The sequence below is a fragment of the Macrotis lagotis genome, chromosome X, assembly GCF_037893015.1.
Source record: "Macrotis lagotis isolate mMagLag1 chromosome X, bilby.v1.9.chrom.fasta, whole genome shotgun sequence".
In the NCBI taxonomy this organism is placed as follows: Eukaryota; Metazoa; Chordata; class Mammalia; order Peramelemorphia; family Peramelidae; genus Macrotis; species Macrotis lagotis.
In genome coordinates this window covers 452,919,421-452,938,022 of record NC_133666.1, presented here as the reverse complement: position 1 = coordinate 452,938,022, position 18,602 = coordinate 452,919,421, and the positions used below count along the sequence as shown (strand labels likewise).

The 18,602-nt window shown below is 37.6% G+C and overlaps 1 pseudogene; it reads left to right on the top strand.

Moving 5' to 3' along the window:
* Positions 1-5,941: 5,941 nt before the first annotated feature.
* LOC141499247 (heterogeneous nuclear ribonucleoprotein D-like pseudogene) lies at positions 5,942-6,913 on the top strand (annotated as a pseudogene).
* The last annotated feature ends 11,689 nt before the right edge of the window (positions 6,914-18,602 follow it).

The following is an 18,602-nucleotide window of genomic DNA, read 5'->3' as shown; positions in this document are numbered from 1 at the left end:
GGATTTGAACCCAGGTACTCCTGACTCCAGGACCGGTGTTTTATCCACTTTGCCACCTAGCTACCCCTATAAATGTAATTTCAATCTTCAATGTTATATTTTCATGGCATTTCTTGACAAGGGAAAAAAATGTTACAGTCTCACTGTTTGCCTAAGGACACACAGAACTGATATGAAAAGCCTGGTTTTGGCAACCTTTCCAAAGAGAGGTATGATGACCTTTATCACTGGATCCTTACCACTAGCTCTTATGACAACTGATTTTCTCTTCTAGTTTCAAATATTGATCCTCGACACCTTTTCCAGAGCTTAAGCACCTAGGTTCAACCACTTTCTTAAATTTTCAAATGAATGGCTTGCCCTCTGCCTGCCTCTTGGGGAATTGATCTTTTCCTACATTCTCATTTTTACAGTCTTCCAATATTACGATGTTATGCATTTAGTTAGTATACACTGTTTCAACCCAATGAAACAGAAGGATTCTTTGTGCTACTAACTTCTTTGTTTTGCCCAGGCTCTAGAACATTAGCTTTAGCTTCATAGACTGGAAGGTTTGACTATCAGTTATCCCTTTTCTGCATGGGGGATGATCACTGAAGTAAGTGGGAGTTCTCTACACAGAGAATGAGACATACTGCTAGAGAATTGAAGGAATCAAGAATAGCTTTTGGAGGCAAGAAACCTATGCCATCTTAATTGTCATACTTGAGAGTCTGGTACTTTGGACACGATGCTTCCCAATATCTTTATATAAGGAGTATGATTTTGAAAAACAGAAAATTTTCCAGAATATAGGTTACCTTCACTTCATGTGAGTAGATTTTCCCTGATATAATCCAGTGACATAGTTGCCCTTTATAATGAATGAGTCAGCAATATAAGGATTTATATTATGAAACAAGCTTCTCTACACCCACTTCTCTACTCAGAGGCAATTTGTAGATACTATTATAGAGACAGGAAAGCTAATTTAAACCTTCGAAAATGTAGCATTTCTTTTGAGTTGTCTAACCATGGACACAATTACTCATACAAGTCAAGCTCTGTTTGGAAAGGTTGCCAAAGTCAAACTTTTCATATCAGTTCTGTGTATCATTAGGCAAACAATGAGGCTGTAACAATTTTTTCCCCTTGGTGAAGAAATGCCATGGAAATGTAACAGTGAAGATTGGAATCAATCCATCAACAAATATTTGTTGAGCAACACCATGTCAGCCAGGTTGTGGACAAAGACCTATATAGGTCCTTAAAGTCAAATTGTAACATATGTAGACTGGACCAGTTAGATAAGACCCTAGGTTTTTCTCTTCCTCTTGAATCTTTATTCTTTTCTAGTCAGTTTGGTGGGGACATCTCTTACATAACAGTATTATTAAAGCGGTATTATAAATTTAGTTGATTTAACTTTTCTCAATTTGGGGACAAGACAGAAAAATTTCTTTCAAGCGATGACCTATAAATTGAACATAAAGAATGGAAAGTGACATTTAATATAGATTAACAGACAAAAGTACTAAATAAATAATTAGAAATGAGGAAAGTTCCAAAGTGAAGACTACACATGATGAAAAAGTGCAACATCATAGTTAAAATTTCATAAAATCTGACAACTGACTCCAAAGGAAGATGACCATAGAATTCACATAAAGATAGACATGAACATTAAAGAGAGTTTCCCCTCTAGAAACTCCTTTCTGGCAGTTCTTTAGGCAAAAGCATATAATGAAATGATATACTAAGAAAAGTATCGACAAAGCATTTTTCTCATATACTTGGTGTATATTCTCCCTTAAAAACACTTTCAATGAGGGGCGGCTAGGTGCACAGTGGATAGAGCAGTGGCCCTGGAGTCAGGAGTACCTGAGTTCAAATTCAACCTCAGACACTTGGTAATTACCTAGCTGTGTGGCCTTAGGCAAGCCACTTAACCCCATTTGCCTTGCAAAAACCTAAAAAAATACTATCAGTGAGCACTGGTCCTGGAGACAGGAGGACCTGAATTCAAATCCGAGCTCAAATCAGACATTTAATAATTGCTTAGCTGTGTGACTTTAAGGCAAGTCACTTAACCCCCATTCCCTTAAATAATTTTTTTTTATTTTCATCCATTTGTACATGGATATTACAATACTTCTCTCCAACCTTCCTTCCCACCCCCCTCCCTCAGTAGGGAACAGTCAAGTTAGCATTTTACATACATATTTTGTTAAACATATTTACAAATTAGAAATTTTTGGCATGAGGAATTAGGATTAAGGGAAAGAGATATATAAAAGATAATTTTTATAACATGTTCATCAGATTCTAAAGGGGTGTGTGTGTGTGTGTGTGTGTGTGTTTTGTTTTTCTTCCTCCAGATGGGGATGATATAGCCTAGTTGTCCTAGCTCTCTGAACTGCAGAGAGGAGCTGCTTCCACCAAGGATACTTTTTTCATCTCACAGTGTTGTTGCTGATGTGTACATTGTTCTCTTGGTTCTACTCCCTTTGTTCAGGAGCAGATCCTGTAAATCACTTCATCCTTCTCTAGAGCCCAACATTTTTTTTTTATTAGTGCAAACCCTTTTTAATTTAATATAGTCAAAATCATTCATTTTGCAGTTTATAGTATGCTCTAATTCTTGTTTAGTCATAAATTTATCCTTTTCCATAGAGCAGATAGGTAGAGTATTTTTTTGGTCTATTAATTAAATCTATAGTATTGCTCTTTATGTTTAAATCCTATACCCACTTTGACCTTATTTTGGTATAGGGTGTGAGATGTGGATGCATGCCTAGTTTTTGCCATACTGTTTTCCAGTTTTCTCAACAATTTTGTCAAATAGTGAATTCTTATCCCAGAGGCTGATGTCTTTGGGTTTGTCAAATAGATTGCTGTAGTCATTTACTGCAGTTTCTTTTGAAACTATCCTAATCCACTGATCCATTACTCTATTTCTTAACCAGTACCAGGAAGTTTTGATGACTGCTACTTTTCCTTTACATTCTTTTCATCAGTTCCCTTGCTATTCTTTTTTTAAAACAATTTTATTTATTTATTTATTTATTTTGAATTTTACAATTTTCCTCCAAATCTTGCCCCCCCCACCAGAAGGCCATTTGTTAGTCTTTACATTATTTCCATGGTATACATTGATCTAAGTTGAATGTGATGAGAGAGAAATCATATCCTTAAGAAAAAAAATAAAGTATAAGAGGTAGCAAAAGTACATAATAAGATAACTTTTTTTTAATTAAAGGCAATAATCTTCATAAATCTTTTCTCTGGATACAGATGGTATTCTCCAATGCAGATACCCCAAGATTGTCCTTGATTGTTGCACTGATGAAATGAGCAAGTCCATTAAGGTTGATCATCACCCCCATGTTGTTGTTAGCCTATACAATGTTCTTCTGGTTCTGCTCATCTCATTCAGCATCAGTTCATGTAAATCCTTCCAGGCTTCCCTGAATTCCCATCCCTCCTGGTTTCTAATAGAATAATAGTGTTCCATAACATACATGTACCGCAATTTGTTCAGACATTCCTCAGTTGATGGACATTCACTCAATTTCTAATTATTTGCCACCACAAAGAGGGCTGTTATGAATATTTTTGTACAAGTGATGTTTTTACCCTTTTTCATGATCTCTTCAGGGTATAGACCCAGTAGTGGTATTGCTGGATCAAAGGGTATGCACATTTTTATTGCCCTTTAGGCATAATTCCAAATTGCTCTCTAGAAAGGTTGGATGAGTTCACAGCTCCACCAACAATGTATTAGTGTCCCAGATTTCCCATATCCCTTCCAACATTGATCATTGTCCTTTCTGGTCATATTGGCCAGTCTGAGAGGTGTGAAATGGTACCTCAGAGATGCTTTAATTTGTATTTCTCTAATAAGTAGTGATTTAGAACAATTTTTCATATGACTATGGATCTCTTTGATTTCCTCATCTGTAAATTGACCATTTGTCAATTGGGGAATGGCTTTTTTTAAAATTTGGCTCAGTTCGCTGTATATTTTAGAAATGAGTCCTTTGTCAAAAATACTAGTTGTAAAAATTGTTCCCTAATTTACTGTTTTTCTTTTGATCTTGGTTGCAGTGGTTTTATCTGTGCAAAAACTTTTTAATTTAATGTTATCAAAATTATTTAGTTTGTTTTTAATGATGCTCTCCATCTCTTCCTTGGTCATAAACTGCTTCCCTTTCCTTAGATCTGACAGGTAAACTATTCCTTGATCTCTTAGTTTGCTTATAATATTTTTTATGTCTAAATCCTGTATCCGTTTTGATTTTATCTTGGTATAGGGCATGAGGTGTTGATGTAATCCAAGTTTCTACCATACTAACCTCCAATTTTCCCAACAGTTTTTATTGAAGAGAGAGTTTTTATCCTAAAAGTTGGGCTTCCCTTGTTATTCTTGCCCTTTTGTTGCTCCAGATGAATTTTGTTACTATTTTTTTCTATCTCAGTATAGTAGCTATTTGGTAGTTTAGTTGGTTTGGCACTGAATAAGTAATTTAATTTGGGTAAAATTGTAATTTTTATTATATTAACTCGACCTAACCATGAGCTAAATAAATAAAAAAATTAAAAAAAAATACTATCAGAGGGAAAAGTGGATACAAATGAGGAAACAGAGTGGCCAGGTAAACTCTTTATCTCCTGTGCAATCTGGCTATATCTTTGTGCTGCTCTCACCTGACCTACTTCCTACTGGCCTCTTCTGATCACTTTATATCCCTGGATGTATAGTCTCTATCATTTACTATAATGCTGATCACATGGTTTTTCCTGATCAGAACAAGTCCTATTCACAAGACTGAAGCTTCTGGATTCAGTTGAAGTTCTTGGCTATAGGGCTTTTTCTTATTCATGGGAAGAGTGAATTTTGCCATATTCTTTTAGTTCTAAGCCTCATGATTTTTTAAACAACTCTTTTAGCAGCTATCTATCTATGCCTTAGCCATTACATCAGCAACTCTTTTTTTTTGAGTGGGGGAATTCTCCCTCCCCCCCCTTTTTCCCCCTCTTAAATAAAGGTATCTGGGTTTTTTCCCAGATTCCTGACTACCAATCCTTTCAACTTAAGAAGAGATCCTTTTCATCCAGGATCAAGCTCAATTTTTTACTTAGACTGAATTTTCTGATCTGGAACTTGTGACCCTCCATCCCATAGTTTAGCTTTTTTAAGCTGTCATTTGCCTCCTATTTAGAGGCTACTTGTTCATCACTGCTAAAGGCCCTAAGATTCTGGGGTTTCTAAAGGTATAAATATTTTACTGCTCTCTTATGCAGATAAGTGGGAAGAAGTAAAGGCATAATCAATCACTTAGTAATTAATCAGCAAGCATTTTTCTAGCTGATTTCTATGTGTAGGCATTGGGTTAAGTGCTGAAAATATAAAGACAGAAATCAAATAGCCCTTGCCCTACAGGAGGGTACATTCTAGTAGGAGAGACAACGTGTAAGTATATACAAAAACTAATTGGCTCAGGGAATAGAGCATTGGGCCTAGAATCAGGAAAATGTGAATTCAAATTCATCCTCAGATTCTTTCTAGTGCTGTAACCCTGGCTTAGTCCATTAACCCCTATTTGCCTCAATTCCTCAGCTGTAAAATGAACTAGCAAAAAACCCTCCATGGGAGGAACCTCTACTCAACAACAGAATCACATGTGGATGGTTGATGAGGGGAGAGAAGCAGTTTCTAATTCATTGATTCCTCCACCCATCACCCCAAGACAAATTGATGAAATAACAGAAAGAGAAGATATTATGTTAAAGTGCTAAGATAAATTTGAATTATTACTTCTTTACAAAGTATGAAGAAATGTTCTTTCTTGGAATTAGAGAATAGTTAGATATCGACTGGCTTAGTATATACCTGCCTGAATGGCCTTACAAAATAGGATATATTGGCTCTTTTGCTGGCATTTTGAATTTCCTCCATACAATGTGTGTGCACCTGCCTGCTCCCAGCCCTGTCATGGAGCCTGTAAATGAGTAACATAGAGAAGTTTTCTGAGGACTCCAAAATCACGGTGAGCAAGATCCAGAGGGACAACAGTAAAATTTCATTGGAGGGCTAAGCTGAGATATGAGTAAGAAAGAGCTCACTGAACACTTGTCTCATTTTGGAGACATTATAGACTGCCCAATTAAAAGAGAACTAGGGGATTTGTATTTGTGCTTTTCAAAGATGCTGCCAATGTCAATAAGGTTTTGGAACTTAAAGAACACAAATTAGATGGCAAGTTAATAGACTCCAAAAGGTTTAAATCTTTAAAGGGAAAGGAGCCTCCTCACAAAAAAAGTGATTGTAGGAGGTCTGAGCCCAGATAATATTGGGAAAACATATCAAAGAATACTTTTGAACATTTGGAGAGAGTGAGAAAATTGAACTTCCTATGGACACAAAATCAAATGAAAGAAGAGGATTTTTTTTAAAATCACATATACAGATGAAGAATCAGTAAAGAAATATTAGAAAACAGATATCAGATTGGTTCTGGGAAGTGTGAAATCAAAGTTACTCTGTCTTAAGAGATGTACAGGCAGCAGCAGCAACAGAAAGGAGAAAGCAACGCTGCTGCTGGCAGATAAGGTGGTCCAGGAGGGTCAGTGGCTGAGGTGGGGGACAAAACTGGAACCAAGGATTTAATAACTATCATGATCAAGGATATGGAAATTACAATAGTGTCTATGGTGGTGATCAAAACAGCAGTGGCTGTGACAGATATGATTATACTGAATGGAACTATGGGAAATATGGATATGGATAGGCATATCTAGACCATGGAAGTCAACAAAACAGGGATGGCAAAGCATCCCCAGAGGGTATGGTAATCACCAAAACAATTACCAGTCATATTATAGTTGGACATGGAGAAAACCAGTGCAAATGCTACAGCAGCCTATCTTGTAGGAGTTCAACACTGAATGAAGAATGATCTTCTTTGATCTGAGATGGCTATTTTATAAAAGAATTTTAGTGTACATGATACAACTGTGTCCAATTGTATATGGAAATCAATTTAATTTTCTTATCCTTTGCCATCTGTGTTATGACAAATGTGGGTATGTGTTTATACAAATTTTATAGAAATAATTTCATGTTAAATAATTCTCAAAAAGAAATTACTTGTGGTTGTTAAAAAAAGAAAATAAATTTAAAAAATAGAACACATTCTTCAGTTAGATACATTTGAAGAAGGAAATAGCTACAAGGAATAGTACCTCTGGCAGCTTAGAAAAGAACCAGTTATATAAGAAGAACACAACTCTTGAGAAGAGATCACTCTTTGCAGTTCCCTTTTTTTTGCCTCTTCTAGAGGACAGCAGAATGGGAGAAGATGTATCTCTACTTTCACCCTTTTAGAATGGTGTTTTGTATTTGAGTTACTAATCAAGCAGAAGAACCAGAAGGGAACAGGGGACAATCAGTAGAGGAAGTTCCAGGGAGTGTGACTCCTGGCAAAAGAAAGGCCATTAAGAAAAACATTAGTCCTAGTCAGGAGTAAAACTGGACAGAAGTAGGTCAAAGGAATCTAAACAATTTTCTCAATAGAGCTGCTGTGCACAGCAGAGAAGAATGTGATGATAGTAGAAAACTGAAATAGGTTTCTTGTGTTCCCTCATTTCCAATTCACTCTATTTATGTTCTTGCTTTTTTTCATTGATGTATGTAAGCATATCCATATGAACTTGAACTTTAGTGTTTGTTATCCTGGGGACTCAATCTGAAACCTGTCTGTCCTGGGAGGCAGGCCAAAGGATGTGTTACAGAAGGATATGGATTACATGATGGGTAAAGTTCATTTGGGTTTTATGATATTATATGTTATGGAATAACCTGATTAATTATCTGATTCTCTGAGAGAAAGTAATGAGTACTCTGTCATTTTCTTTGTATGCGAATAGTAGTTTCCCTTATGAAGCTTTGGAATTGTCCTGGATCACTGTACTGCTGACAACAGCTGGGTCATTCTTAGTTGATCATTGTACAAAGGGGCTATTAATGTTCTCCTGGTTCTGCTCACTTCACTTTGCATCAATTCATGTGAGTCTTTCCAGAAACTCCTCTTTTCTAAAGTATAATAAAACTGACACATCGACCATGCCTGATTATGACTAATTCTATACCCAAAGTTCACCCCCTGATTTCTGAGAAAAGGGCACAATGAGGAAACTGACAACAAGAGAAAGCTTAGTGTCATATGGCAACTAATTGCAGCCTTATACTGCAATTAATTTTAATACAAAATGTATTAACTTTTCTAGGAATTTAGCAATGTTAGAAATAAGACTGTAATATAGATTAGAATATATATATATATATATATATATATATATATATATATATATCATATGTACTTTATTTTCTCAGATTGCTTACTGTGATTGGTAGAAATGCCTGGGTATTATTTTTCCTCTTGACCATGATGGAAAGCTGATTTCTGATTTTGGGATAGAAAATTTGAGGCAATGATGACAAAGGAAAAACTGTAATATTCATGTTCCTAGAGTTTCTGCTGATTGTGATATCAAGACAATTCCAAGCAAATCAACATCACATAACTAGAAGACAACTTAGAGACTTTATAGTAACTCTTCATAGTAACTTATCTCTCTGCCTTTCATCCTCCCTTATCTCTCTGCCTTTCATCCTCATCCTGTTTAAGCCAGTATACACACCTTTTGTGGAATGTCCATTACTCTTTCACAGTGCCTGGATATGAGGAATGCTGATAACAGGGGGACTACATATACCCTTACTCAACTATGTGAGTAAGGTAATTTAGAGTTGAGTAAATTGAGACTCTATTTAATGTCACAGAGAAAGTGATTAGTGTAACTTGGATTTGAAGATGTCTTTGGATTCCTAAGCCTAGTGCTTTTTCTTTAATTTTGAGTTATCCTCATTTTTTAATGCTTAGAACAAGCTAATTCTAGCCCCATCTTATTTTCTTCTTGCACAGTTCTAAATAAGTGGGTTTTGCTCTGTTTCTTTCTTTTAACATTTGAATCACAAAAGTTATAGGCTGTTTTTTTTTGTTTGAGGCTATTTTTTCCCTAATTCTATGAGTTTACTGTCCCCTTCTCCATCTCTTATTTCTATCTCTGTAATTATTGTATTTATTTTTATTTTTATAATCTTCTTTTGCCCTGACCAGACATAAATGAATTTCTACTTTATGTTCAAATAATCTTATCTTGTCATACCCCAAATGCAAGAAATAGTAAGTTCCTCAAATTTACTCTTTTCTTTTTTGGAACATCTCATTTGAAATTTTTCTTTTTGACCACTAAATCTATTGCTCATTGTCCCTTAGTGTAAGGGGTTAATAGACAAAGTAGGAGTTCATGAGGAGTTCATCCTGAGAGTCATGAGACCGGGGACAACAGGAATGTCCATACCAGAGTGCTCTGAACTCAGGAAGGAGCTCTATCCCTTCTCTCTGTTTGTTCTCTGCCTTTCATCTTTATCTCGTTGAAGATTCTCAGGAAGGAGCTTTTCATCCTTACCTTGTTTAAGTGTCTCAGGAAGGAGCTTTGGCCCTTATCTCTCTGCCTTTCATCCTCATCCTGTTTAAGCCAGGATACACACCTTTCATGGAATGTCCATTACTCTTTCACAGTGCCTGGAGATGAAGAATGCTGATAACAGGGGGACTACATATACCCTTACTCAACTATGTGAGTTAGAGATGTAGTGTCCTGTTAATAAAACCTGTTACACATCTCTCCTGGTTGAACTCTCATTATTGAACATGTGGGTCATGTCCAGCACCACGAAGACCTTGGAACAAAGGTAAGACCCAGCTGCCCAAAAGGAAAAGTCACAGGACTTTTCACCTTAGGAGTGATAGAATTATGAAAGGGGAACAACCTCTTTTTCCCTTTCAAATGAGATAATACTTGTACAGCAATTAGCATAGAGCCAGGCACAAAGCAGGCCCTTCATGAATACTTATTTCTTTCTCTTCCTCTTTTCAGAATATAAGCATATGATCATATGGGGTGTAGTGTGTGTTTAAGAAAGACTAGTACCTTGGTGGGAGAGCTGCCGAGTCCTCTTTGGGGCTGCTTTTCTCCTTTGATGTCCACCTGAGCCACCTAACTTTCACCTGTAGCTCCAAGACGCTGTAGTATGCACAGAGGCCACACCCCAGTAAACTGTTTCTACAGGGCAGGCTAATCCAGGTTGTGGGTAACCAAAAGAGTCTCAAACTCATCCATGAGTTGTGGGGGTGTCTACCCCAAGCATGTGAAGTTTTCCACTGGTGGAATGGGTGGAAGAGAACAATTAGGTCCAACGTCCATGAAGCTAGCTAAAGCAGGTGCTGTGGAGCACTTTGAGTTTGGTTAGACATTGAAAATGCAGAGGTTCACTACATCTAGAACCTTCACCAGATGTCTTGACTCTGTCTTGCCACTGGGATCATGATGACTTTGGAAGAAAAAATGAGGTAAATGACTTCGAGCAGCTCTACCACACTTAAATCCAATTTACCCATGCAATAAAAAACATCACTCCTAACGGTTTTTCAAAGTCCTGTGGTGACAGGTAGCAGGCACCTGACAAAGCAGCAGGTATGGATACACTGGAAGCTGTAGTCACAGGCAGCCCAGGTCATTGAGTCATTTTCCCATGGAAAGCAGCAGTGAGATTTGGCAGACCCCTGGCTGACTGAGCAGCCCTTTTAAGGATCACACTGCTCACCTCCTGATGTAAGGAAGGGACTAGAAAAGGTGTTGCAAAAATTGTCTGCTAACCCAGCCCTGGCCTGATTACCATGGCAAGGGGGAATTCCCATATTGTAGTAGAGACAAAAAAAAAAAATCTACAAAAATTTCTTCAAAGAGGATTCCACAAGGGGCGGCTAGGTGGCGTAGTGGATAAAGCACCAGCCCTGGACTCAGGAGTACCTGGGTTCAAATCGTATCTCAGACACTTAATAATTACCTAGCTGTGTGGCCTTGGGCAAGCCACTTAACCCGGTTTGCCTTAAAAAAAAAAGAAGATTCCACTCATCCCTGCTGCATGGATTGTGTGTGCATACTCATAGACAACACAAGATCCAATAGACCTGAAAGGCAAATAACTCTTGTTGCAAGAGAACTCAGCAGGAATCATATCCAAATAAGCAGTCTTGAGTGAAGCAAGGCTGGTAAATGAAGGTTTACTGCTTCTGAAGTTGGAACTGGATGCACATCTTTCTGGAGTGGCTACAGTGAAGGGGAATGACGTGAAGCTGGAGTAGGTTTTGAAATCAAAACTAATCTAGGCAGCATTCTTGAATGTCTACCAAAAGGATTGAATGACAGGCTCATGACAATGAGATTGCCACTTTCCATGCCACCATCATCAGTGCCTATGTTCCCACCATGATGAACACTGATGAAGTTAAAGAAAAATTTTATGACGATCTGGAGATACTTATCATCAATGTACTAAAAGAGGATAATCTCATAATTCTGGGTCACTTTAATCCTAGGGTAAACTCAGATTAGCAGACATAGCAGTGAGTCCTTGGGAGGAATGGAGTTGGAAACAACAGTGGCAATGGTCACTTACTACGGAAGACTTGCTCATAACCTTATCACAAAAAGTGACTTCTATTTACATAAATGCAATAAAACTTCTTGGATACACCCTTGTAGTTAACATTGGCATCTAATAGATTATGAGAGCATAAGGAGAAGAGACAGATAGGATGTGAGAGTGTGACAAAGGCAATGTGCGATGCAGAATGCTGGACTGATTACAGATTCATGCTCTCTAAACTAAATATTCACATTCAACCAAAGTGGTGACCCTGGACAAAATGAGAACCAGAAAAATTAATGTCAAGATATTAGAGTGTGTCTTTGAGTGGGAACAATTTGTTGCTGACTTGGAGGGAAAAGCCAACACACAGTTGTCAATAGTGGAGTAGAAAGAGTGGGCAGCTTTTAGAGATCTGGTGTACAGCATTGCATTTACTCATCTAGGCCTGAACACTTGCAGACATCAAGACTAATTTGATGAAAATGATGGAGAAACACAGAAGTTACTAAATTACCAGAAGGATAGTCCATTTCTAAGAAGGCAGCATTTAATTCCATCAAAAGTAAAGTACAGGGGCAGCTAGGTGGCACAGTGGATAAAGCACCGGCCCTGGAGTCAGGAGTACCTGGGTTCAAATCTGGTCTCAGACACTTAATAGCTGTGTGGCCTTGGCCAAGGAACTTAACCCCATTTGCCTTGCCAAAAACCTAAAAAACAAAAAAAAGTAAAGTACAAGTGAAGCTTAGAGAGAAGCAGGACTCCTGGTTCAGTAAGAAGGCAGATTGAAATTCAGTTTTATGAAGACTGAAATAAACCAAAGTGTTTTTTATAATTCCCTGAAGGTTATTTAAGGGCCAAACACCCATGCATCTCAACAATTCAGTGCTGATGGTTCCACATTGATTAACAATAGGGACATGATCCTAGAGAGATGAGCTGAACACCTCCATAGATAGTCTTAACAGACCATCATCAGGGAATGCAGAAGCTATCGACTGTTTACCTCAAGTTGAAGTCAGTCAGTCCCTAGCTGAAGTTCCACAGAAAGAAGAGGCTTTGTATGTCATTAGGTTCCTTTCAAGTGGGAAAGTACCTGGTGTTGATTCTATCCTGGCTGAGTTCTACAACCTGGGGTATCCATTACCCATATAAAAATTGACTGAAATTTTCCAGGGTATGTGGCATGAAGATGTTATCCCCCAAGAATTCAAGGATGTCTCCATCATACATCTCTTTAAAGGTAAAGGGAATGTATTGACCTTTGACAATCACATGGATGTTTCTCTTTTAGTCATTGAGGATAAGATTATTTCCAGAATCCTTCTCAGTAGGCTAATCCTTCACCTGGAAAATGGTTACCTCCCTGAGAGCTGGTGTGACTTAAGAAAGGATCAAGGAATAGTTAATATATGATGCTTGCTGCCCGACAACTCCAGGAAAAATGGCAAGAACAGAACAGAGGTCTGTATACAACACTTGTAGATCTGATCAAAGTCTTTGATATTGTCAGTCATGAAGGCTTAGGGAAAATTACATCAAAATGTGGTTGCCCATGAAAGTTCATCAGTATTGTTCATCAACTTCATGATGATATACATATCCAGGTTCTGGATAGTGGACAATGCTCTTGAAATTTCTTGGTCACCATTGGAATGAAGTAAGGATATGTCAATTTTCCCATACTTTTTAGCATGATGTTTTCAGTCATGTTATCAAATTTCTTCAATGAAGATGACAGTGGCCTCAAGGTCAGCTACCACACTGATGGCAAACTCTTCCAATTCAAAAGGCTACAAGTAAGATCAAAGTGGAGGGAGTGTTGGTGCGTGATCTTCTGTTTGCAGATGATTGCACACTCAATGCAGCCTCTGAAGCTCAGATACAGCAAAGTATGGATCTATTTATCTGCTGCTTGCACTCATTTTGGTTTTACAATTAACACCAAGAAAACACAGGTGCTCCATCAGCCAATACCACACCATCCATATGTGAAACCATCAATTACAGCAAATGGAGAAGTTTTGAGTTCTATGGACAAGTTCACTTACTTTGGCAGTGTCCTTTCCAAGGAAATACCCATTGATAGTGAGGTTAACACACACATTGCCAGAGCTAGCTCAGTATTTGGGAGGCTCTGAAAGAGAGTATGGGAAAGAAGAGGTATTAGACTGGCTACCAAATTGAAGGTCTACAGAACCGTTTTGTTGACCTCATTGTTATATGCCTGTGAAACCTGGACAGTCTACCAGCTCCATGCCAAGAAAATGAATCACTTCCATTTAAATTGTCTTAGGAAAATTCTGAAGATCACCTGGCAGGAGAAGATACCAGACACTGAGGTTCTTTCTTGACCTAAACTACCTAGCATTCCAAAATGACTGTAGAGAATGCAACTAAGATGGGCTGGATAAGTTGTTAGGCTGCCCCAAAAATTATTTTATTGAAAACTCACACAGGGCAAGGACTCACAAGGGGGTCTCATTGAAGAACTTTAGAAATGATTGTACAGAATGGGAGACACTGGCACAGGACTATCCAGCATGGTGTGCCCTTATCAGTGAAGATGCTGCACTTTATGAGGAAGACAGAATTGAAGCAGTTTAAAAAAAAATGTGAGGGGTGGCTAGGTGGTGCAGTGGATAAAGCACTGGCTCTGGACTCAGGAATATCTGGGTTCAAATCGGGTCTCAGACACTTAATAATTGCCTAGTTGTGTGGCCTTGGGCAAGTCACTTAACCCCATTGCCTTGCAAAAAAACCTAAAAAAATAAGATTAGAAACATTTTGGGGGGTTCAGCTGCTGCTTCAACCACTGCTATATGGTAGTGAAGCTTATGGATCATGAGCCAGCAACATTTGCCTTTTATTTTTATTAATTCTGTGGAGAATTCACTTCTTTTTAATTATTATTCTTCAACTTAGTTTTGGACATTTCTTGTGGGAGGTAAAGATGAAAGGAGCTGGGTTTGGATGGTATTTCTCACTCATCACCTTCCTAGAAGTTATTTCCTGTATTATTTCTGTTACTCAACATTGCCTACCAAGAACTGTCCTGATTTTATGAAAAGAAGAAAACAAAATTATATGTTCATTTAAATATGTTTCATTCAAAAGCAGTGTTAGATTAATTGTGGCACCTGGGAAATCATTTTCTTGTAAGACAAAATAGATTTACCAAACTTGTACTCTTAGTTTCTTTTCTCTGAGTCTAGGGGAAATCCTTGTCTTTGGTCTTTAGTGTCTAGTCAATAAGGGCCTAGGTCTTAGTGCATCTCCTTTAGGGATTTGCTTCTGGAAGTACATAAAGATATACTTTGGAATAGGGGTCTAGATCTCTAGATCAAAACACTCATAGGTACTGTAACAATTTCCTTTTACACAGGGTGAAGAAAAGTCTTTTAATTGGATATTGAACTGGAACTGAGTGTGCTTACAAAGGACATTAACTTGCAAAATTTGCATACTTTCTTTTCTAATGGTGATTGGGTCACTGCTGTTTCCCTCTGTCTAGGGAGAAAAAATCAATGTGTGTGACCCACTCTTAATACCTGGGGCTAGCAGGAGGATGCAAGTCAATGGGGTACTCTTGTTCTGTCCCTCCTGTGTTTCATTCTTTTCCATTCTTAGGTAAAATAATAGTGGAGATGGAACAGACTAAGCTATGACTTCGACAGCTTCAAAATGTCAGAAGAATCACCAGAGGTCCAGGAATTGGAATCTATACCAGAAGCTGCCAGTAGTCAAGTGCGATGGAGATTATAATCCTGAGAAATGAATTACAGGATCCAGTCTTACCTTGAACTGACCCACCAGCGGTGAAACCAAACAAACCAAACAAAAGGAATGCCTATTGATTATACACATTTGGAAGTAAACTTGGTGGGATGAATGCTTTAAGATTGAGCACATTCTCCTCAGGGACAGAGGTGTTAAAAAGCGAGTGTCCCCAACTGGGTGGGAGGGGATAAGATTTTATTTATTTTGAGTTTTACTATTTTCCCCCTAATCTTGCTCCCCCTCCCCAGAAGGCAATTTATCAGTCTTTACATTGTTTCCATGCTATATACATTGATCTAAATTGAATGTGATGAGGGAGAAATCATCCCTCCATGCTATCTTCCCTCTGATTGGATTTTCCCCCTTTTTCACATTATCTATATTCCCTAGTATTTGGTTTCTGAATACTACCCCCTTTAGTGTGTTTGCCCTCTTATATCCACTCCCTCCCCTTTGAGGAAGATTAAGGTGTTTCTCATCTCCTTCCTTGGTGGGAGGGGATAAATGTAAACTTCTGTTCTTGCAGTATCTTCTGAGACAATAACTCTTTTTAAAAGCTTATTGTGGGGTGGCTAGGTGGTGCAGTAGATAAAGCACCAACCCTGGAGTCAGGAGTACTTGGGTTCAAATCCGGTCTCAGACACTTAATAATTACCTAGCTGTGAGGCTTTGGGCAAGCCACTTAACCCCATTTGCCTTGCAAAAAAAAAAAAACCCTGAAAAAAAAGCTTATTGTTGAGGTAGCTAGGTGGTGTAGTAGATAGAGCACCAACTCTGGAGTCAGGAGTACCTGAGTTCAAATGCAGGCTGAGACACTTAATAATTACCTAGCTGTGTGGACTTCAGCAAGCCACCTAATCCCATTGCCTTGCAAAAAAACCCTAAAAAAAAAAAGCTTATTGTTTGTTGTTCTTGTTCAATCATTTCAGTCATATCCAATTCTTTGTGACACCATCTGGGGTTTTCTCGGCAAAGATATTGGAGTAGTTTGCCATTTCTTTCTCTAACCCTTTTTGCAGATGAAAAAACTGAGCAGACTGAATTAAGTGATTTGCCCCAGGTCACACAGCTAGGAAGTGTCTGAGGTCAGATTTGAACTCAGGGAAATGAGCTTTCCAGATTCTAGATCTGGCACTCTATCCACTGTGCCATAGAGTTAAAATAACAAGACCGAAAAATATAGATTAGAATCAAGTTTTATTCTCTGGGATTTACTGTTAAAAACCTATAAGTGGATACTATCTAAGATGGTTACAAGGACCTGGGGGAGAAACAGGTATATTTATTCAAAAACAAAGAATAGAGAAAAAATCATTAACTGTCCTTAGGGACCTGAACATGGAAAGTTGCACAATATCTCTACTCAAGACAGCTTTTCAAAAATTAGCATATTCCCCTAGATATCTCTTCCTGGGAGGAAGATCTTGAATCCTGAGCATTGTCTTCTTAGCTTGGAATTAAAAAAATGGGTTATACCATGGAGTCTTGATTTCTTATTCGGTTTGGCAACATGACTCATATGAAGTCTAAGTATCCTTTAAATAAAATTAATTTTTTTATTACAATATAATTTTGAGAAATTTTAGGGCTTGACATTACTTTTCACTCTTGTTTGTAAATTCATGTTACATAGATTGTGATCTCCTAGAAAGTAAGGATTTTTCTACCTTTCTTTGTAACTCCAGCATTATCATAGTGCCTGACAAATGAAATGTGTTTAAGAAATGTTACAACTGAAAAGCACCTCTACATTTCAGAGGAATCCCTAGAATTCTGAATGGGAAATGTAACCAGCAGCTGTGCAGGGACCCAAACTGTGAATGGAAGTTTAGGTGTGTGAACTTCAAAGTCTGTATTTCACAGCCTCAGGTACTTTAATCTGAGGAGAACCGTTCTCTGATTCTGCCCACTGGAATGTATCATAGCCATCTTCAGATCTGAAGTACACAGCTATGCATGAATCATTTCTGAGCTATTAGGAAAATGGCCAAACTTTAAATTCATTTGTGCTAGATTGAATTTTCTTTTAACACCCAATTAGACATTTCTATAGCATCTACTTAGTACCACGAGTTGGATATAGAACATCTCAATAATACTCATACCACAGAGGGCCTTGCTAGGGGCAATTTTCCTTTTGTCTTCCCAGAATGCACCTGGGAGACATAGACTGAGGATCAGGGTACCTCATATGAAGTTTTAGGCAAGTTTTTGTGATCTCTTAGTGTATCAGTTCAACTCATAAGACAATATCATTAAAAAAAAAGACAATATCATTCCAACTGAAGCACCATCGTAGTGGTGAAGTATTTTGAGCTCTTCAATACATTAAAAAAACCCATTTTACACAGAATATTGTAGTTAAGATTTTAGACTTGTGGGTTGGATGATTATGATTAACTTCCTTAAGAGAGATATGAATAAAAACATAATTGGTTAAAACTTTATTTGATCTCTGACCTCAGAGAATATTAGTAAAAGTTATTATCAATAACTATAGAGTATTCCAGAGGTCTGCCATTTTACAACAAACTGAAGAGAGGGAAAAAGGATACTGGTAGAGAAGACTTCTGCAAGATTTACTTGAATATATGTTGTCCATAAGAAAGCAGAGAATAATTCAGTGTCTCAAAATAACAATGGATATCTCTTTTCTCAGATAAGAGATAAATGTACATGCTCCTTTCTGAAATTTTATTGAAGCCATATTAATGCCATTTTTAGAAGATATCTTCCTTAGAGAATCGTGTATTTCCCAATATTGCAATTTTCACATATATACATTTTAGGTGAATATCTACAAAAACTGAGACAGCCAGGGACCATTAATTTGCACATGACCTACCTAACCCTACCCCTCCTAGATTATCTACTCATTTTTGTAGACAATGGTGGGATCAGTTTTAGAGAATGGACAAACTATAAAATTCAGTCAGACAATGAGTAGGAACCAGTTGAAAAAAATTGTGGAAAGGGAGAAGAGAATAAATATTTGCTGTTGTTTGGTCAGTTGTGTTCATTTTGTGATCCCATTTAGAGTTTTCTTGGCAAAGATTCTGAATTGCTTTGCTATTTCCTTCCCCAGTTCATTTTACAGATAAGGAAACTAAGATAAACAGGGTAAGTGATTTGTCTAGTTCACACAGTTAGTAAATGTTTGAAGCCAAATTTGAACTCAGGAACACAAGTCTTCCTAACTTAAAACCTGATTCTCTATCCATTATGCTATTATATAGTCCCTAATGTATAGTATACATTATGTTAAGGGCTTTTTACAAAAATGATC